The sequence below is a fragment of the Leptonychotes weddellii genome, chromosome 5, assembly GCF_054177405.1.
Source record: "Leptonychotes weddellii isolate Sample4059 chromosome 5, ASM5417740v2, whole genome shotgun sequence".
In the NCBI taxonomy this organism is placed as follows: Eukaryota; Metazoa; Chordata; class Mammalia; order Carnivora; family Phocidae; genus Leptonychotes; species Leptonychotes weddellii.
The window spans coordinates 85,186,279-85,209,794 of record NC_138373.1 but is presented as its reverse complement, the minus strand read 5'-3'; the positions used below and the strand labels follow the sequence as shown (position 1 = coordinate 85,209,794).

General features: G+C 34.2%; 1 protein-coding gene across 12 annotated transcripts in view; it reads left to right on the top strand.

Moving 5' to 3' along the window:
- Nucleotides 1-23,516, top strand: part of SOX5 (SRY-box transcription factor 5) — a 993,366-nt gene that overhangs the window by 553,200 nt on the left and 416,650 nt on the right. The window contains exon 6 of one of the 12 annotated variants that reach the window (XR_014145609.1): nt 7,114-9,280. The exons of the other annotated variants lie outside the window; for them this stretch is intronic. The gene's annotated coding sequence lies outside the window, so the exon portion shown is untranslated. Of the gene's footprint in view, nt 1-7,113; nt 9,281-23,516 lie in introns of those variants that run through there. 12 annotated transcript variants of the gene reach the window in all.

Here is a 23,516-nt window from a genome sequence, read left to right as displayed (position 1 = left end):
CTCAAATAAATAAATAAAACCTTTAAAAAAAAATAATATGAATGATGACCCTTCATAGTATAAAAGATATGATAGTATAAATGATAATGTTTAAAATCAATTAAGTAGATATTGCTTTAATTGATATATTTTAAACATTATCATTTAATTATACCAATTAGGGCGCCTGGGTGGCTCAGTTGGTTAAGCGACTGCCTTCAGCTCAGGTCATGATCCTGGAGTCCCTGGATCGAGTCCCGCATCGGGCTCCCTGCTCGGCGGGGAGTCTGCTTCTCCCTCTGACCCTCCCCCCTCTCATGTGCTCTCTCTCATTCTCTCTCTCTCAGATAAATAAATAAAATCTTTAAAAAAAAATTATACCAATTAAATTTAGAAAGACAATGAGTAAAAGAATGAAGGAAAACATAGATCTAAAAACTTAAAAGAGGAAGGAAAAGATATGATGGCATAAGTTACCTAAATAATTAAATTTCTTGGGGCACCTGGGTGGCTCAGTCGTTAAGCATCTGCCTTCGGCTCAGGTCATGATTCCAGGGTTCTGGGATCGAGCCCCACGTCAGGCTCCCTGCTCGGTGGGAAGCCTGCTTCTCCCTCTCCCACTCCCCCTGCTTGTGTTCCCTCTCTTGCTGTGTCTCTCTCTGTCAAATAAATAAATAAAATCTTTAAAAAAATTAAAATTTTTATATGTAGGGTCTAAAGGTGATAAAACATTTATTAGAATACATGCAAAATTTTATTTAATTCTTTTATAGGGATGCAAAAATCAGTTATTGAGTAAATTTCTGTTAATGTTGACAAGTCTTAAATTTCAAATAAATGAGCAACATAATTGAAAGCTAGGTATGGAACCCAGAATGAGAAAAACCAAATGTTCTCATTGGCTTGGAACTCAAGATTAGTTTATGACAAAGGCAATAAATTCTTTACCATTTAGATTGAAAGCTAATATTTCACATTATTTCTATAATTATATAATTTCATGTGTTGTGAAGAAGAATTGGATAATGATTGCAAAGGATATTGGATAGCTCAGAAAAATAATGTACAGCAATAACAGATGATGGTATTTTGGGAATATCTATGGTCTTTTAGTTTTTGTGTATAATTAAAACTGTATGTGCTTTCTATTATTAATTCCAAAGTTTTGTTTTCTATATTAAAAATAAATAAAAGGAAACAGTTTTAAACTTTGATATTCTTGATTGGTTCATTTTTGATATTGGTACATTTGGACTTCATTTTTATTTTAGATTGGAGACATAAGTGTTGAAATATGCAACATGGTTTTCTTTACTTTATGACTAAAAGACAAATTTTTGGACATTGAAAATATCGTGAGTCAATCTGTTCTTGGAAATTTACCAGCTACATTTTACAGAGGTTTAAATTAAGTTAGCACACCTTAGGGTACTTACTCCAGCAGAATTTACTGAAGATTAATAATAGTTATATGGTTCACATGTCGTAATACCTTTTTACCCAGTAAGGTGTCATTTAACTTTGTAAATCCAAAACACACAGTGTGCAAGCTGTCCCAAACTTGTGAACAGGTTGTTTCAAATAGTTTGTTTGGAATTGGAATTCACACACATTTTCCTACAGAAATAAAATTATAAAATTTTTTGGATAACTGGCCAATCCACAAAACCTTATTTAATTCACAAATTAGTATCTGGGCTACAGGTCAAACAGGTTTAGAACTGGTAGTCAGGGGTACCTGTAGTTCAAGAGGGACAAGAAAAGCATTTGTTTCTTTTCCTTTTCTTAGGTTGAGGGGGTAGCATAGATAAAATAAGGAGATAATTTTGTCCCCAATACTGTCAGCCTCTCTTTATGCATCCTCACCTTTTTCTATTATACCACTTTTCTGTTTCCTTTTCTCAGTATTTATTTATTTATTATATGACAGGGAGAGAGAGAGAGGGAGAGAAAGAGAGTGCAGTAAGGGGCAGAGGGAGAGGGAGAGAGAGAATTTCAAGCAGACTCCCCACTGAGCACAGAGCCCAATGAGGGGCTCTATCCCATGACCCTGAGATCATGACCTGAGCTGAAATCAAGAGCCAGAGGGGAGCCACCAAGGCATCCCTCTATTATACCACTTTTTTTTTTTTTTAAGATTTTATTTATTTCACAGAGAGAGAGAGGGAACATAAGCAGGGGGACTGGTAGAGGGAGAAGCAGGCTTCCCATGGAGCAGGGAGCCCAATGTGGGGCTCGATCCCAGGACCCTGGGATCATGACCTGAGCCCAAGGCAGATGCTTAACAACTGAGCCACTCAGGCACCCTATTATACCACTTTTCTGTTTACTCAAACTTCAGTGTCATTGATTTTACTTTTTTGGGAGTTGGGAACTGGGTAGTGATAAAAAAGCAGAGCATCACTTTATACCTTGTTCCAAATTCAAAAATTATCCCTTACTACCTCCCCTCTGAGCCTCTCCATATTGTGCTGAGGACCTCAAAGAAAAGTTGGAAGAAATTAATCTTGACTAAATTAAGTCACATTAACTTATAGATGATAGTCTCTTACTACAAATCTTATCTCCATGCTATTGTCCCTATTTCTCATCCCCAAATAATTTTTATCCAAGTATGAACTTAATGATATTTCACAGAAGGTAATGAGGTTAAATATAAAATTCAGTCACGATAGTCTTTAGTACAAGTATATTTGGGAAAAGAACCCACTTTACAGAATCCGAATCCTCTTCTAACTTCTTTCCTCCTTTCCCATCTTTGTCTTCTGTATTTGCTTCTCACAGCTTATTTTATTCTTCTACTTTTAAACCAACAGATTTTTATAAAAGCTGATATTTTGTTTCATTTTTTTTTTAAAGATCTATTTATCCATTTGAGAGAGAGAGAATGAGAGAGAGTACATGAGAGGGGGGAGGGTCAGAGGGAGAAGCAGGCTCCTCGCCGAGCAGGGAGCCCGATGCGGGACCCGATCCCAGGACTCCAGGATCACAACCTGAGCCGAAGGCAGCCGCCCAACCAACTGAGCCACCCAGGCGCCCCTTGTTTCATTTTTTAAACAAATGGTGGGCTGACAATGAATATGGGGTCTTATCAGTGGGTTTAATATTCTCTGTTGTACACCCCAGCCATATAAAAGGTACTCGATGTATTATTATAATGATGGACAGTTTACCCACTTTTGTGAGATCTCTATGTCTGCCTTCAAATGAATGTCTAATGGACTTCCAAATCACCTCCTAAGTAATATTCCTTTCATTATTCAAATCTACTTAGACTCTTATAATAGCTAGGCTTAAATCTTATGTTCATCTGCTTTTTGATAAAATGATTAATATTAGGCCAAACCCTAGATTTGTTTCTTGGGTTCTACTAACTTTTACTTCTCTCCCTTCTTCTCTTTCTTACCTTCCCCCACTTCCTTTTTTAAAATTAAAATGTATATATATAGTGTTCACCTAATAGAAATGAAGACATATTCTGTAAGAGACTAATAGTTTTTGGAGAGACTATTCAACCATTTCCTCAAGATTTTAGTCAGACTGTCTGGTGTCAGTTTCTTAGCAATTCTGACAAAATGGGTTTTAGGTTTATTTAATTTCAGACACAACTTTTTTTTTTCTTTAATCAGAGAATAGTTCAGAGAATCGTATTTTATGACTATCTAAGGATTTCACTAAGTTCCAGACTCTGAGGGAATTTAAATTATTTCAGATTTATTTTAAAGTCAGCTGTTTCAAGAGAATCAATAAATAACTGCTGAATATAAAATTGTTCTTTAAATTTATACATTTACATCATATATAAAAATATACTTTTTTTCACTCATTGCCATGCTTCATAGTTAAAATGAGTTATAGTAACTATATTTGAGGGTACTGTCTATAACTGGAAAGAATATGCTAATCCTAATTCACCCATAGTAATTTGCTTACAAGTAAGCTCAGAAGGATAACCTTTGTTAGGTTAAGTAACATGGTGGATTAAACACAAGTCTCATAGTATAAAATGTTTGAATTCCTTTCTAGTCTTAATAGCAAAACTTGAGTAGTGCATTTATGAGAAAAGTACTTCCGTTATGCATATTCATTGATTTTTATCCTCACCATAACACTACCAAATAGATATTATTATCAGCCTTGCTTAACAGATGGGAAAACTGAGGCACAGAGAGTAGTTAATGAGCAGCAGAGACATGATATGAACCTAGACAGTTTGTCTCTAAAGTCCATGGTCTTAATTGTGACATCACACTGTTCCACTAGAAGGAAATGCAGCACATTCCAAAGCTTCTGTAACACAAACAAATGATTCATAGCAGGGTACTAATGACTATAATAAAGACAAAACAAACCACACTTCAAAACAACTAACCAATCAACCAACATAAATGACAAAAAAAAAAAGGTTAGATCTGGATACACAGAGGATAAATTCGACCCTAATCAATGAATTTGGTATTTGGTCTTTCATGTTTTATACTTAATCCTGCCTTAGTTTTGTATTTTTTTTTATATAAGCACATCAAATTCACCTTAAGAATTACAGTCTGGTTTGGCTCTAATGTTATTGGACTGAATTGTCAGTAAGATGAGAAACCAATAAAGAAAGTTTTAGATGGTGCTCTCACACTGGTTATCTATGTAACATTTAAAAATTTTTGCAAATCTACTTTTATTTCGATATATTTGTACATTTTCTACTTTTATATTCCTATTTCTAGTACTTAGGAGTTTAGAATACCTACATATAAGCAAAAAAAAGACTAATGGAAATTAACTTATTTTATTTTTGTAACTGACATTTAATACAGGCAGATGTGTAGTGAAATAGAAATGATTTATTTTACTTTACCTTCAGTTAGAGGAGATTTACTTTTAGATTGATATTTTAGCTTCTTTTTGTTAACTTGCTTTTATAGATAGTTTCCCAAACATATCTAGATAATTTTCTTCCTTAATATTGTCTTTTCTCCTAACATATTTCAAATTTTTATTAGTTTATTCTAATTTTTTCTCTACTAGAGTTTTCCTTTATTTTCATATCACAGGAACTTAACCCTTAATCATTTGTTTTTCCTTTTCTGCATCAATTCATTCATTTTAAAGTTATGATTCCACAAATTACTTTTCTCTTTCATTTTCTTACAAAATGATTCATTCTCTTTCTATACTATCTTCCTATCATTCTTGCCCAGTGGTTTTGGAGAAGTAATCATGGACCTAAGTGTTTACAGGAAGATCGTAATCTAGGGTTTGAAAAGAAAGAAGATTGACTGGTTGTGAATTTATCTATCTATGATGCTTATTCTCCCCCAATAATCCCTTCATCTTTTAATACTAGATCATATTTAGGTGATTTTTTTTCTTTTAACTTGGAAGGAGAGGGTAGAATTTTGTTCAAGTTCCTAAGATAAGCAATGTTAATGTCAACAACTATAGCAAAAACGTACAAACCAAAAAGAAGAAAGAAAAAAATTTAGGAATTTGTCCAGGACATGTTTAGTGTCTTAGCTTTTTAGTTTTGTAGACTGTATTACCCTATATTAGAGGGTTCATTAAATGCCTAATACATATTTATTGAACATAGAGATGAATAACTGTAGTAAAATTTTGAGAAGCATTTATTCTGTTCCTTTTGTAAATATGGTTCTTTTAGAGCCTCAGTTTTTTATCTATAAAATGAGAAAATAAAACTATTATTATCTACTTTGAGGAATATATAATACAGTGGGTATAAATGTGCTGGCACATGTTTAGCACTTAGTAGCTCTCAATCTATGTTGATTTTCCCTTCCCCAAAAATGTAAGTTGTCAAAATAATTAACAGACTTGGGATGGGTAAAAAATCTAGCAGATTCTAGTTCTCTCCCCCAAATATGAGAATTATTGAAAAGGCTCACCAGAAAATGAATCAGCTGACATGCCTACTAGGATGGCTATAAAAGAAACAAAACACACAAACAAACAAACGAACAAAAACAGAAAATAACAAGTATTGGGAAGAATGTGGAGAAATTGGAACCCTCGTATATTGCTGGTAGGAATGCTATGGAAAACAATTTGTGGTTTCTCAAAAAGCTAAACAGAATGGCCATATGATCCAGCAATTCTACTCAGTGTTATGTTCCCAAAGGAATTGAAAACCCAGACTCGAATACATACTTGTACATCAGTGTTCATTGCAGCGCTACTCGCAATAGGCAAAATATGGAAACAACCTAAGTGTTCATCAACAGGTGAATAGATAAGCAAATGTGGTATACCCATAGATAGAATATTGTTCAGCCATAAAAAGGAATGATAGGTACTCCAGTATGGGTGAACCTTGAAAACATTGTACAAAGTGAAATAAGCCATACACAAAGGGACAGATAACGTATGGTTCCACTTACATTAAATATCTATATTAGGCAAATTTATACAGACAGAAAGTAGGTTAGAGATTACCAGAGCTGAAAGGGAAAAGAGGATGGGGAGTTGTTACTTAATGGTTACCGAGTTTCTGTTTGGGGTGATGAAAATATCTTGGAAATAAATAATAGTAATGGTTGCACAACATTATGAATGTAATTAATGCCACTGAATTGTACACTTACAATAGTAAATTTTATGATATATATATCCACAATCTAAAAAAATCAATAATGTAATATACTACAAATGATTGAATTGTATGCTTTACTTTTTTTAAGATTTATTTATTTATTTTAGAGAGGGGGTAGGGGCAGAGGAAGAAGGAGAGAGAATTTCAAACACTCCCCACTGAGCATGGAACCTGATGCAAGGATCAATCCCAGGACCCTAAGATAATCATCTGATCTGAAATCAAGAGTCAGATGCTTAACCGACTGAGCCACCCAGGGGTCCCTTAATTGTATACTTTAAATGGGTGGAATGCATGGTATGTGAATTATATCTCAATAAAGTTGTTAAAAAGCTGAAAGTCTATTAGGTGCTCCTTTGTTAGGAAGAAGGGAATCAGTACTTTTCTGTTCCTGTGATAGGCCGTGGGATAGACCATATTAATGGATGTGACAATGTAAAGTAGAATGCTGCTATGATGAACTATTACACAGCAAAAATGTATGTTAGGGTGAACTTGTGCATGCTAACATGTGCTATTTTCTATAAAAGGCTTCTAGGCTTCTCCCACTTGGTGAATCACTCACTTAACTGGAGGAGCAGACAGTTGACCCCAGAACTTCAGAGTTCCTTCTTGTTAAGAAGTCACTGTGGAGTGTGTCCTCACACTTGTATCCTTGATCTCATGCAAAATATTTGTACTATGTGTTTGCTGGTTTGGTAATAAAACAAAAGAATGCAGCCCAGAAGCATATTCAGCCATCTTTGAAATGGTGTCTGACTCTAGTTCTACTTTGTTGAATATATTTTGAATTTATTTTACTATATAAAGCTATCATTTTTCACCCTGAAAATAAGTGAAATAATCAACAAATGATGCTCCATCAATGAAAATGAAGTTGAGCTAGCTTAGCTTGGAAGTAGAGCAAAGTTTCCCTGAAGAAGTGGAATTTAAGTTGAAATGGAGTGTAAGTAGACATTAGCCAAATAAAAATTTGGATAAACATTATTACAAACAGAAAAAAACAGCAGAGGCAGAAGCCTTATTTCAGAAATGATTTAGTATATCCTGGTAACAGAGATAAAAGTGCTGTGACTGGAGGTTGGTAGCAATAAAGAGGCATTGTATAGATTATAGTAAGGTAATGAAATGTGAAGACTGAAGAATTTTATGCATGGGACATAACATGATAAGATTTTTGTTTGAAAAACATCAATCTGGGCATTGTTTGGGAAAAATATGGATTGGAGAGAATGACTAGGTAGAGACAAATTAAGAGGAAGTTATAGTATTTTAACAGATGATAATGCTTTGGACAGTGGCATTAGAGACAAATGATTCAAAGCATGTATTTAAGAAATAGAACTAGAAGGACTTGGAGACAAAGTAGATTTGGGGGCCTGAGGGAGACAAAAGTGTCAAGAATAACTGAATCCTAGTCTTGGCCCAAATAGTTGGATGGATGTTGGCTCCATTTATCATGACAGAAAAATTGGAGTGGAGAATAGCAAGGACATGAGTTTTCTTTGGGGACATGTTGTTTGAGATGCCTATAAGACATCCAAGTGGAGATAAAAGAAGAGGGGTCTGAGATAGAAATACTATTTTGGGGTCTTGACACATACATGTTATTAAAATAGAAAGGTTAAATGAAATTGTCCACGAGAGGGAGAATAGTTAGAATTGATGTTCAGACTAAGCAGCTCCAACATTCAAAGCTTGAGCATAGAAGGAACAACACTCAAAGTCCAAAAAGGTGTAGACAGAGAAGAGTGATGAAAAATAAGACCCTGCTGTAATGGAAATAAAGAGAAGGGACTGTTTAAATGAAGGCTTGGCCAAGGTTAGGTTGTAGAAAAATGGAAATTTCCACTAAATTTAGTAATATGGAGGTCATAGGTAATCTTAGAAATAATAGTTTTGGTAGCACTGTTTGTGCATGAAAGCCATACTATATTTCATTGGGAAGTGAATGGCAGGTGGTTAAATGGTAACAGCAAGCATAGACACCCGTTTTGAGGAAGTTTAGCTGAAAAAGATTCAAGAACCAGTATTAGAAAGTCATGTAGAATCTATGTTCTGCCATCTACTACTTGATCATTGGTAAATTATTTAGTATCTCTGATTTTGTACTCTCATCAGGATGATACTAACAAGAATGTCCGTCTCAAAGGGCTGGTTGAAGAGTGTTTGTAACAATGCTTTCCTATGAGTAAATACTTAATAAATGTAAGCTATAATTATCCTTGACCTATATATATTATAATGTCCTTGATATAACAAAGATCTTATCAGTCATAAAATGAAACTTCATATTCTTCAAAAATTTTCTAGCTAGGAGATCTATTTATGCTAAGTAATCATTTTAATTTCTTATTACTAATACTTGGTTAAAAAGTCTTTCCAATTTCTTAGGGTGCCTGGGTTGCTCAGTCAGTTGAACAGCCAATTCTTGATTTCCGCTCAGGTAATGATCTCAGGACGTTGAGATTAAGCCCCGTGTGAAGTTCTATGTTCAGTGGGGAGTCTGCTTAAGGATTCTCTCTCTCTCCCTCTCCCTCTGCCCCTCCCCCCTCTCTCTATATAAATATATATTTATATATAAATATATCATAAACATATATATTTATATATAATAAATATTAAATATTTTAAAAAGTTTTTCCAATTTCTCATTTTCTTATACAAAAAAAATTTTTTACATATATCCTATCCTACAGTGTTTATTGCAGAAATAAAATGCAGAATTTTTCCTCATATCTATTGGCTTAAAATTAGTGTGAAATTATTAGGATATTTTAAAAAATATGTTGTTTTTAGTCAGAAAAGACATTTATCTGGGGAACTATTACTCTAGATAACTTATAAACTATACACTATTTTCCTATTTCCTCAGTTGCATATTGTCTGTATAATTTTATGAAAAGAAACTGTTTTGACAGATACTAAATCACCAAATTAAAAAAATTAGAATATTTTGCATATTTACTTTTTAATACTTCTTATTTATAAGTATTTTATATGCCTTTTAAAAATACCAGTTGAGCTTTTCATTTTGCTCCATTTCAATTGGCTTTTTTTGAGCTGCAATGCATCTATTTTAAACAGAGACATTTCTCACATTTCAATTTAAAATGTTCAGTTCATTACTATGGACCCACCTAGTGTTGACTTTTCAAATTCATTTCCTTTCTGTGTGTGTATGCTTACGCTATACATCATATAAATCGTATGATAAATGAATTGCTTAAATAATCTTAACATTTACAAGCTCATTTCAGAGTCTTAATGTTTTCGTTTCCTTTCTTATGATATGCATTGTATGCAACATAAACAATCTGAAAATAATTGACTATGGGTTAAATACACAGCTGCTGGAAAGCATCTTATTGCTCTTTTCAGCATCATTCACTCAAGAGGAAAATATAATCACCGGTATGAAGAGTAGTATTATTGAAAGAGGTCATTTTACATAGGAATTTGTGTGATTTATTATATGCACTGGAGTTACTTCTCTAAGTTTATAAACAATACATTATTGGCTGTAATAATTGCTAACACATATATTGCATTTCACAGTTTACAAAGCATTTTAATGGATATTGTAATATTAAATATTTATATTATTTTTGAAAGATAGGTATTGGTATCATCCCCAATTTACAAATGAAACAATTGAGGATCAGAGGCAACAAGGCAGAGTTATGACTTGAACCTAGGTTCTCTGACTTCACCTAATAAATGTTTGTGTTTCTGCACTATATTGCTACTGAGTTGTTGGTATACAATCCAATCAATGCATATGAATTATAAATAAGTATATACTCAGTATGCATATCACATAAAATTTGTCCTATCATGTACCTAAAGTGTCAATGTTCAGAAATGGGCCTATTTGCTAATTACATTAATAAGGTTTAATTAACTTACTGGGCAGTTCAATATATTTTTTCATTGCCATTTCTGTAATTTCACTTCTGTTCAAATAAACTATTTTGGTTAAATCAACTTAATTTTAATGTGTTTATTTTCAATATATACAATACATCAAAATATAAATTTATTACGTAGATGTTTGTGACATCACTGCTGCACAGAATTCCCTGCTTTTCAGTTTCTGCCTAAATAGAAACAAATTTGTTCCTCTCCTTTATGTGGGAGGGAAAAAGAAAAAAACAATCCAGTACAGGTAATTTACTCAAGCAAACCTCTTAATACATTCACTTGCGCTTTTTTTTGATACTGTCTTTCCCACTAAAATGGAGAGGAAGAAATGCAGGAAGAAAGAAAAGAAAAAAAGGTGTTAGATTCCTATCCCTTCTTCCCCCACACTAATACTCCTCTACTCAGAAAACTGAATATGCAAAAGGATATTTCTGTGGCTTCTTTGAAATCTTGAATAAATAATGAAATAATCTGCATCAAGTAATGGACAACTCAAAACTTACAAGGCTGAATATCACTATGCTCTGACAGTGTGTCTCAAGGTGCTACAAAGCCAATTTTAAGAATGCAAGCATGTCGCTTAATTCTAGACATCTTCCGAGTGTTTGTGGTTGTTACACTGAAAGTTTCACGAGGTAATCGTAAACCTCTATGTGGGGGGTCAGTTCACAGATTGTCCAGGAAATTGTCTAGTGCGGGGGCGGGGGGCTGCTTTACCTCTGGTCTTCGTGCCTGAGGTCCCCACCATCACTTGGCTGTGGTTGCTGGTGTTTTCGAGGCAGGATCTGGCTGCCGGTGTTGAACTGTAAGTGGTCAGTAAAACCAAAGGACGAGTTGATAAGCAGGTAGGCTTTCGCCTTGAACATGACAGTGCAGGCCACCTGAGACTGATTTGATACTGGCCACTCTTGGTGTTCAAGCCACCATGCATGCTACTGACCACCTGCTCTGGACACTGGATGTGGATAAGTTACACAGGTTCCACCGGAAGGCAGTCGGGGGGAGGGTCACCAATCAGACAGTGCTCCCCTGCGCAAGGCACGTCACGGACGTCGATGTGCACGCTAGGCACGACGATGTGGCCAGCTGGTGCCTGGCTGTCGGAACCCGCCACGAGCCACCTTGCTCGGGGGCTAGCCTTTGTTCTTGCTGAGGTCTGTGCTCCTAGTGGATGCCTGTCTGGTTCTTTGCAAGCTCAGCCTGACAGCTTTCCGATGTTATGGGTCGCTGTGAAAGATTTCATTTCTCAAGGTGGGCCAAAGTTGGTGGAAACGTGAATATAGTTTTGTTTTTTTTTTAAGATTTTATTTATTTATTTGTCAGAGACAGAGAGACAGAGAGAGAGCGCGCGCGCGCAAGCAGTGGGAGGGGCAGGCAGAGGGCGAAGCAGGCTCCCCGCTGAGCAGGGAGCCCCACCTGGACTCCATCCCAGGACCTTGAGATCATGACCTGAGCCATAGGCAGACGCTTAACCGATTGAGCCACCCAGGTGCCCCTGTAAATATAGTCTGAATTTTATAGACATACAGATGCCAATATGTGTATATTTATATGAACATACAGTTATATTTTATTTTATTATTTTTAATATTTTAGATAATTAATCGAAAAAAGCCTTCTTTGCTCTACTTGAGGTGCTTGAAGTATTTGAAAAACACTGTGGTAAATGATCATACAGGGTTACCTGGTACATAACACATACATACATATGTGCATATACACATACATACTTAGGGAATATAAACATAGGAAGCACCCATGTTATGCTGGACTTCACACATCCAAACAATTAACAGTCTTCTCCAGGAGTATATTAGGTTAGCATGTTAGCTTCCTTTTCAGGGTTTGCCTTGGAGGAAATGTGAACATGTATTCTTCCAGACATCTTATACGGTAACCACTATGCTAACAGGACCGCTGTGTATCTTTTGGGGAAGCATAAAATACTTAGTAACTTAAGTGTGTCTTTTCTGAGGCCAGATTGGTTGCAAAGTAAATAAAGGGCATATTAAACAAGTGTTTCTGAGGGATACACATGAATTGTGGGAAATACGATGACAATTACAGTCACATAGTATATTGGGATAGTGAAAAAATAATAGATATAGGGAAAACGGGCGAACTTGTGATACAATAAGGCATTTTATGGTATATGTTATAAAATATAAGTATCTAGTTTACATTCATTTAATACTCCAATATTTACCTGTCATAATATGTCTTAATCTGTTTCTGCAGACATTTAGAATTCTTTTGGTATGATGCTTTTCTAACTACACTTTGAAGATAGAGAGGTTTAGTGGAATCCTCTTCCACTCCAATTCTGCTCCAGTACCCACCACACAAACTCACCCCTATTCTTTAATTTATCTATTATCCCTAAGTTTTGTTTGTTTTGTTTTTGTTTTTGAGAAAGTATTTTAAGGCTAAAAAGTTTGAGGATTACTGCTTTAGGTTTTTATTAACCTGTTACAACAAACTTATTATCAACTGGTTTTATTTGCAGAATGCTTATTTAAATAGTATACACTTCAAATGCAAAAACAGTCCATTGAACAAAACTTACTTCCAACTTTTTGTACTTCATTGGTGCATGCATGCATGCATGACAGACTCAGGATATAGTCAGTTGTTGTAATCCTGTTGGGCATATCTCTGAAAGCTCTCTAAGGTCAGGTCATTAAATTAACCAGTCTAGTTCCCCTCTGATACTGAATTTTGCTCTTATATGGATATGTCAGATTCAGGGATCCACAACAGTTCCTTCAATTCTGCATCTGCTTTTATAATTTCTTAAGCTGTAGGTATGCAGACAGAACTGCACATATGTAACAGAAAAACATGATTATATGTGTTTGACAGGAATTATAGAAAAAGAGAAATGAGATACATTTATTATTTTTCAACTAATAGAACATAAATGATGTCTGTTTGCATTTGCCATAGCTAGTCTTATGCTCAGGCAGCATTCTTATTTTCTCTTGTACTTCTTCAACATGTTAATAAGATAGCTTTCTATTTGTTTAACTTGCTTAATAAATTATTTAAGTATGTTTTCATTAAGAGGAGGTTATTTGTTCTTTTTTGTACTTGGATGCTTCCGTTAGAAAGTCCTTTATGTAATAGTGCAGTTTCCTTTTTAAAAAAATTGCTTGCTTTCCTTAAACTAAAACAGTAGGCATGTTTAACATATGTGTTGGTATTTTTTATTCCCCTGCCATGCTTCCAGAATATCAGAATGATAAGGGGAAATCATTAGATTCTCTCCATTTAATTTAACAGTTTTAATTGGACAAGATCATGATTACATTTTCTTTTAGTGAATTGTGGGTTGGTTTCTCAGTGAATCAAACTGTTCAGGTTGCTTATGAGGATCAGCCCTTGGCATAATGTCACTAATGATTTCTACAGGACCTTGAAATAAAGCTACAGGAAAATCTATCAACAAAGAGATATAAGTGGAATATTTTTAGATCAAAAATAAGATTCAAATCTTTGTACTAGAAGAAAAGGACAACACTGGGCAATTGCATACTTGATCACTTTAAATGCAATAAAAATGGCAGTGACTGCCTAATTGCCAAAATAGCATCTGGACTCATGGAAAACTGGAATGGCAGTTGTATTTGACAGGGATTATTGCCATTATGAAATTAATAAAGAAAGTCCATTATGTTATGAAAGCAGTGACTAGTCCATTATTTTTTCTCAAAAACTTTAGACATCTGTGTGTGTCTGTGTACAGACATTTTTTAATTTCAACATTTTTTTTCTTAGTTGTCTATTTTTCCTAGAGTATGCTTTCAGTTGATAGTTTTCTCTTTCTGATGCAATTCCTACTATGGAGACCCTATGTTGTTTATAGTTTTATTTGTGGAAGGGAATAAAATCCTTGTGTGTGTGCACGTATGTGTGGGGGGTGTGTGTGTGTTTGCAGAGGGGTGGAGGAAGGCTATAGAGTTTAGGTTTTATTTTACCAGAGATAAACTGTGTTCTCCTGGTATCTTAAGAGCATCTCGCATCAATGACTGTCTAATTGCCAAAATCAGTGGCTTTTTAAATAGGCTTAAAAAAAAATCATCATGATGTTGTTTGTCCTTTCTCAAAACTTCATCCTTTCTTTTTTTTTTTTTTTTAAAGATTTTATTTATTTATTTGAGAGAGAGAGAATGAGAGAGAATGAGAGAGAGAGAGCATGAGAGGGGGAGGGTCAGAGGGAGAAGCAGACTCCCCGCCGAGCAGGGAGCCCGATGCGGGACTCGATCCAGGGACTCCAGGATCATGACCTGAGCTGAAGGCAGTCGCTTTAACCAACTGAGCCACCCAGGCACCCAAAACTTCATCCTTTCTAATTAAGTGCTTTACTCACCTTAAAAAACAACCTTTCATACTTTTGGAACAAAGCCTACTTTTTCTATATTTTCACTTGAGTATAATATTTCCACCTCTAAGCCAGAAATCTCTATGTCAAACTCAGTGTAACATCACTTCTCCTACAAAAAATTCCAACTTCCAAACTTCTGTTAATACCATCACTATTGTCCATGGACTTTGACCCTCCACCACATGTTGTTTCCTATATTTCAATCCTGGTCTAGGGAAGACTTTTTGAGGAAGTAATATTTAAACCCAGATGTAAAGATGATGATGGGGGAGCATGTCCCAAACTTGGAAAACAGATTGTGCAATGCCTAGTGATACCAGTACATGCAAATTTAGGGTCTCAAAGTCTCCTGAGTTTTTCTTCAGATAGGGAATGCAATGAATACTCCAGAACTTTGAAATGATCTGCAGGGTACACATGACAGAGTATCTACCTTTACAGAGCTTAGAGTGAAATGGTAGGAACTTAGGTTCTACTGAGTATTGTGGGAGTCCCAAGAAGAATAACAAGTTAGGGATCAAGATAGGATTCCAGTAGGATCTGATGCTTCAACAAATCTTTTTTTTTTTTTTAAAGATTTATTTATTTATTTGAGAGAGCGAGAATGAGAGAGAGAGAGTACATGAGAGGGGGTAGGGCTAGAGGGAGAAGCAGGCTCCTTGCCGAGCAGGGAGCCCGATGCGGGACTCGATCCAAGGACTCCAGGATCATGACCTGAGCCGAAGGCAGTCGCTTAACCAACTGAGCCACCCAGGTGCCCCGATGCTTCAACAAATCTTAAAGGATAAGTAGGAATTAGCCTAATAAATTGGGGTAAGGAAGTATGGAAGGTATTTCAGGAGTAATGCACATTTCACACAAAAACATTGAAGAGAAGAAACAGCAGACTGTTTGCCGGCAACTATATCAGTCCAACGTAGTTGGAGAATGAAGTTCATGGTGTGTAGGGAGAGATAAGGCTGGATAAGGAGACCATGACGGAGCCAAGTATGGCATATTAAGGACTTTTCACTTATAAGGCTATCATCTCTCAAACTTGAGTTATATATAGCTTCTTTAAAAGAAAAAAATTATATAGCCCCAAGAATAGATTCACTGGGATCTTTGAATTTCAATTAAAGAAACATTTATTTCAGAAACTGAAATTGTATTCTATGAAAATATTGTTAAATTGAGGATTATAATTAAAAATGAGAATTTTGGTCTTTCTAGCAGGTAAAATGCTTTTTAATAACAAATATGTTATATATTAGTACAGGTCTCTGACAGTATGTTTGTGTGGGGTCTGCCTTTCTGAATCTGAGAAATATGTATAGTTTATAGATAACCCTTGGAGAGTTTTTAGTTCAATTAGATGTGTATTTAAATTATTTGATTTATGTATATTTAAGGTTTTTGCAAAAGAAATGGATTTGCATTCAAAATGAAAATATATAAAATATAAAAATATAAGAAGCTAGCAAAAAGTTTTAACTCACCTATCTTCAGTCTGTTCAGTCCCACCTCCCCTTGCCCCACCATTATAATTATTTTTGTTTCATTTTCTTATGTGTTCTTCCATTGTCTGCTGATGCACATATAAGCAAAAAGAAACTCTATGTCTTACTTTCACACATTTTGTAGCATACTGTGTTCAGTTCTCAGTTATGGATCTTGCTTTTTCACTTAAGTTCTTTTTTGTAACAGTGCATAGTTACAGTCTTCTTAAAATAGCTGTATAGTATACCATTGTGTTGTATCCCTAATTAATAGGCCTATGGGTTGTTACCAGTCCTCTGCTATTACATGCTGTTCTACAGTGACTAACTTTGGATATATAACATTCTGTACATGTCAAAGTATATCTCTAATAAATTCCCAGAATTGGAATTTGCTTTGTAATTTTGGTAGGTATTTCCAAATTGCCATCCATAAGGGTTAGATTGATGTACATTTCTACTAGTAATATACAAGAATGCTTGTTTCCATAAGTCATAAACAGACGGTAAGTGGTAGTAAGCTTTTGCTGTAACAAACAATACCACTCTGTCTGTAGATTAAATTTAATTTTTTTTTTTATGTTACATGAGGTAGTAAGCTTTTGCTGTAACAAACAATCCCACTCTGTCCTTAGATTAAATTAATTTTTTTTTCTTCTCTGGGTTTGCTGTGAGTCAGCTGCATGTTGGCTAGATTGGACTGGTCTGGGGTACATTTGGCTCCATGTCTCTTCTCATTGTAAGATCTAGGCTGAGGTGATTAGTTCTGGTTGGGCATATGTTATTCTCACGATGGAAGGCAGAAACAAGATGAGGTGGCTGAGCCAAATGAATCTTTCATATGGAAAGCTCCATATTCTATTGACCAAAGAAATGGATAAAATATTCAACAAAGTTTTGATTTTTTGCCATGTTGATAGGTTTAAAAACAATGATTATCACATTGTCGTTGTAAATTTTATTTGTATTAAAGGCTGCTGAACATCTCTCCTTTCTTTAAGAACCATTTCTATTTTCTTTTCTTTGATCAAGTTATATTATTTGCCTGTTTTACTATTGGATTGTTGATCTCTTTATTACTAATTTCCAAGACCTTTTCACATTTTATGGAGACTAGCTCTTTCCTTTCTTATGGGTTGCATATTTTTTTCCCAACTTGTCTCATGTCTTTTGGCTTTTTATGGTGCCTTTTTTTTTTTTTAAAGATTTTATTTATTTATTTAATTGACAGAGAGAGAGAGAGAGAGAGAGACAGCATGAGGGGGAACACAAGTAGGGGGAGTGGGAGAGGGAGAAGCAGGCTTCCAGCTGAGCAGGGAGCCCGATGTGGGGCTTGATTCCAGGACCCCAGGACCCCAGGACCCCAGGATCATGACCTGAGCCAAAGGCAGTCGTTTAACCAACTGAGCCACCCAGGCGCCCCCTTTATGGTGCCTTTTATCATTCAGAAGTTTTTGTGTTTATATGATTAGATTTATTTGTTTTTTTGAATTTTATGGCTTCTGAATTTTGATCCATTGTTAGTAAGACTTCTCAACTCCAAAATTATATTGGAAATTGTTCATGTTCCCTTCTGGTAGATTTACATTTTTTTTTTATTCTTTACATTTGAATCTTTATCCATTTGGAATTTATATTCCTGTTTGCATTGGTCATGAGGTAATCATAGAACATTTGTTGAATGCTGCCTATATTATTTACTAATAGAATATACTAATTCTCCCCTCTGTGTTTGTACTTTCCTTTTTATTCCTTTGGTCTTTGAATCCATTCAATATACATCTATTTAAAAATTATTGAGCCTCTATATTATCTTTTAATTTCTGATAATCTGAGCCCATATTCTTTTTAAGAGTTTTTCTAATTAGTCCTCTTTTTTTTGTTTGTTGTTTGTTTTCACATTAACTTTTGAATGAATTTATCTAGTGCTTCAAACAAATGCTGGTATTTTAATTTGAACTCACTAAGTTTGTTCATTAATTTAGAAGGAAATGATATTTTCTATGATACTGATGCTACCTATCCAAGAACATGGTATATCTTTCAATATATGTTAAAACTTTCTTCAAAAAGTCTTGTATGTGAATGAGTTTTTTCTTAGCTATTTTATCTTTTGTGTTGCTAATCTTAATGGGGTCTTTTTTTCCCCTCAATTATCTCTTAATAGCTGGATATTAATCATATATATGAAAGCTATTGTTTACTACATATTACTTTTTCCCCCCTCTGTAATTTTAAATTCTCATAGTGCTTCTGGGGTTTTCAACTGATTCTCTGATCTATATTTTATTAACCCCAACAGACTAATTCTAAATTCTTGAAGTTCAGAAAATGGTCACCATTTCTTAAGATCACTTGTTACTTAAACTCCCCAGAGAATGTTATTTTTTCCACTAATTAATACTTTTATCATTTTATTTTGGATTGCATATAACTTTTGGAAGTAGCTCTCTTATACAGTGTAATAGGCACTAGATTTGTAATTGGAAAACTTGGGTTGAAATTGTGGTTCTTCATCTGACAAACTGTGTATTCAGAATCTAGTTAATTTTTTTAGAGGTGGGGGATGGGCAGAGGGAGAGGGAGTGAGAGAATCTCAAGCAGACTCCATGCCCAGTGGGTAGCTTGATAGGGAGCTTGATCTCACTACCCTGAGATCACAACTTGAACCTAAATCAAGAGTTGGATGCTTAACCAACTGAGCCACCCAGGTATCCCAGAAGCTAGTTAATTTCTGTTCCTGTACTTAACTTACTTTTTCTGTGACATGGAACTAATATCAGTAACTAAGATACTCTTGTTTTGGAAATTAAATGAATTAATCTGTGTAAAAATAGATTTCTAGTTGGTAAAAACTTGAGATATCTGTATATCTGAAGACATAGACATCTATATATGTCTATATATCTATATATATTTGGAACAGACAAGAATGTTCATATGTTATACCGGGTCATAAATCCTTGGGGGCAAAAAAATTGTCTTTGTGTCCTCACCTTTTATTAGAGTGCTCTGGCCAGAAAAGATGCTCATTAAAAACATTATATATATTAATTTTTTCTTTTTTCTAGTCTAATAAAATTCAGGGTACACACTCAACAGTAGAACAATGTTTATTAAGTTGACTTGCTCATTAAAATTAAGAATAATGGTCCACTCATAAAGACTGAGTAAATCTGAAGTTTAGTCCCCAAATGAGGAAGGACGTGTGTTATATATATATATTTTTTTTTCTTTTTTTTCCCAAGATTTCTTAGGATGCTGGCATATGTTACAAATGCTTATATAGTCTTTTAATCTATGCTTTGACTTTAAGCAAGATTTTAAAATAAATATTTCTGATTACAGACCCATGATTTGTTTAGAGTTAATTAATAGGTATTTTAAAATACTAATATACCACTTGATACCTAAATAGTTCTTCAGCTTCAGGGAAGTTTACAAATATCAACTTATGTTTTTCCCCCATTTATGAAATGTGAAGTATAAACAATGAAATCTTGACATATATATAGATGGTTTACAATACAGGTATGAATTAAAGATTCTATACATATTGAGTAATCAAATGAATACATTCTTTTGGTAATATCTGTTTTCTTGCATTTTCATCCTGGGTATAGTCTGACTGAATTATTTTCTAAATTATGGCAGTAAGTCATTTTTGTTAATAAAAGAAGCTATTTGGCAGACGTTCTATAGAGGGTCCACAAAATTCACTTAAAAATTAGGCTTTCTTGAACACAATTTATCTGTTAGGATTTCTAACATTTCAACTTTTTAGTTTATCTTTGAGTTTCTCATTTGATGTTGTAAAATTCTGGATGAAGGCAGAAGCCCTTACACTTATTTCTCTATGCATGCCAGTCACTGTTATCACACATATATGCATGTTCAATATAGTAAGAAACTGCTTTTAATTCTCTCACTGAATTAGGTAAAGCTAATAAACGTAATTGTACTTCTTGGAGAAAATGAAAGTTGTGACTTGAAAATTCAAGTACAACAAATTTTCAGAATCACAAAAAGATTAATTTCGTCATAAAATTAGTTCTTTTGAAAACATGGTCATTTTCTGTAACCAGTTAAGTTCTCCTGGTGATTTTAACTTCATCAAATTTAGCAGAATTAACTTTCATTAATAAAACGTTTATTTTCCTCATCATCTTATATTGTGTGAATGTAAAGTTATGACATACCTTAAAGGATTAAAATAAACCTTAAGAACTAGTTGCAGACTTTTTTTAAAAGGGGATATAATTGGGATAAAACTGAGAAGTGTAAGAAATTTTATTTTGCAAATTATAATTTGATTTATCAAAGGAGAGATTATAGAGTCAGAATTTGAGAGTTGAGAAGGACCTTAAAAATCATTTCCCTGAGATGTTGAAGACTTAGGTAAGACTACGCCACTAGTAAGGAGGGACTAGAGGCTGTCTTAAACACAAGCTCCTAATTTGCAGCTTAGCCACAATCTTTTCCCCTGGGCTGCTCTAGATGTAAGTAGATTGAACATCATTAATAGGTAACTTTTTCATTTACTATGAATAAGATTCATGTATCATTTACTTAGTATGCAATCAAAGGTAGCCTATAGACGATAGACAAGTGTAGTTAACTTAAGAAGCTAAGTGTTCAAATGTTTTCATACTTTTTGTGATAACAGTGACTGGCTGAGTTTTAGCTCTTATTTCTACTCTGATTAGTTAATATCAAGACATGTATACAACTACGTAAAAAAGCTTCCCTGAAAAATGTGTACTAAAATATTTTGCAGAAATCATCTACTATGTAAGAACCCAAGCCACGTTGTAGCAATATTATGGTGCTACTTCTCACTTGGCGTTTCCCTCTAGGTAAAATGCCAGAGCAGTACATTCCCTGAATTTCTTTCCAGGTTGATAAATTATAACACAAAAAGTTCGATGGTCAAGAGCACTCTTTTAAGGTATGGTCCCATGTGAATGGCTTCTATTCTCATGGTTTATATGGATTTTTTTTACTCAATAGGAGTCATGATTTTTACCACCAGAGTGATTGGTTCATGTCCTTCTCATTCTCATGAACTGACAACCAGTAGACATCACCACTTATCACAAGGAGAGTGTAATGAGTAAAAAAATGAAAGTGTAAGTTCAGTTGTTCTTATCTTCCTAATAGACACACTTTACCTGAAATGACTCTTTCTATAATACAGAAATTCCATTGCAAAGTAATTACATGGGGACCAGCAAAATAGGCCCCGGTATTTTCCCCGGGATTCCAAAAATTATAATCATATTAAGAAAGAGAATGTTTAGAAATTATTTTTTAAAAGAACCAAGTTTTATGATTAGTACTAATTCTGATGCTTATTATCACCATAAATGGGATGAGTACTATTAGTTAACTGTTTTTAATTGTTGTACAAAGAACCATCTTTTATATCAAGTTATTTGTGAGGATGGGGCAGTCATTACTCAACCTGACTTTGTCCAGTTTGGACATTCACTTAGCATTAAAACATACTTATGAGCACTTTCCTGTGCACTCAATATTTAATTGCTATTAAGCTATATTGAGATAAATCAGCATTTGGTGCCTTTAGAGAACTTTAGAGGAGAGGTCATAAGTTTGGTGTTCTCCATTTCTGCACCTATTAGTTTTGGGACCTCAGATACATTAATTTTTGTTTGTTAGCCATGGCTCCTTCATTTGTAGGTGGGATAAAGCAGCTACATATCTCATGTAGTTGTTTGAATATTAAATGAGATAATTTGTTTTATATGCATCACAGTTTTGGGGGAAAATTCTCAAGAGATAAAATTTATGATTTTAAGTTACTTTGAATTATTCTAAAGGAGATAAATAGTAAGATATCAAACAGTGGGAATTATTACTGGGAACACCATCATCTTTGAGAGAAGTATGGGACTCAAGTTTCTAAAATGAAAAAGAACACTTAAAGAACACTAGTTGGTCAAAAATGTGATCTGAGGAAATTCATATTCTAACCAACTGGCAATACAGAAAGCAGGAGGGTACAAAAACCTTGAATTTATAAGCTCTTATTATATGCTGATGTCCTGGCAAAAAATTGTATTACAGGAAATTGAAATTTTAGGTATTCTTAAAAAGATGAATTATTGAATTTCTAAGGTGTTTTTCTGAAGATGTCCGATTGCAAGACTCTTGTCTACTTCAAGTCCACTTTAAGCTATACATGGTAGGTCATCGTCAGCTCATCAGGCATTTGGTGAATGACTCACAGATGTACATTTGTTGGATGATTTTTTTTTTTTTAAAGAGGGTGGGTTCTTTTTAAATGTTTTTGTGACAAAGTAAATAACATTACAGGGGAAAATAGGTGTATGCCTCTTGTGTCAGGTTAAGTCAATTTAATGGTGCTATTGTCTGACACTGATTTGGTTTAAATTTATTGTGGTTGTAATACTAAAAGTTTTATTTCTCAAAAATAACCTTCCAAATTCCATAAAATGTGAAAGCTGTAGCTTGATGATAGGCACATTTATAAAATATTAAAATGTAATCTGTACCTGTGACAACATACTGAAATTTCAGTTATTAAAATAGATGTATAACAATTATAACTTAAAATAGAGGAATGAAACACTTTTAAAATGAGAAGAAAAATATTAGAAATGCTTGCTTGGAACAATGTATGCAAAGGGTTAAATTTGGAAATAACTTGTTTATGATCTTAAAAGTTCCTGATATTCTCTTTGAGAATTTTCCAGCAGTGTTCCCCAGCATATCTTATATTTCCTGAGCCTGTGTGAGTCTCCTTTTTATATTTGCAATGGAAACAACATGAGCTCAAAAGCACACTCTTTCAGGTTCATTCCATTTTCCATAATACTGCTTCAGCAGTGTCAAAGAGACTCATTAAATGAAAAATTGTTTTGTGGAGTTTCTGTTGTAGGTTGTACTCTGTTCTTCTCTGAAGATGTATTTATATTTGTATATCTGTTTCTAGACATATTTATATTTCCTACCAATTTAATTATTGTTTAGTTATCATCATTGTTTTTTGTTCATTTGCGTATTTATTTTGGTTCTAACTTTTCTTACCATATTTACTTTAGAGGGCTTGGATCTGAAACAACTTGAATTTTAGCCTCTTCTGTGTGTGTGTATAATTAGATTT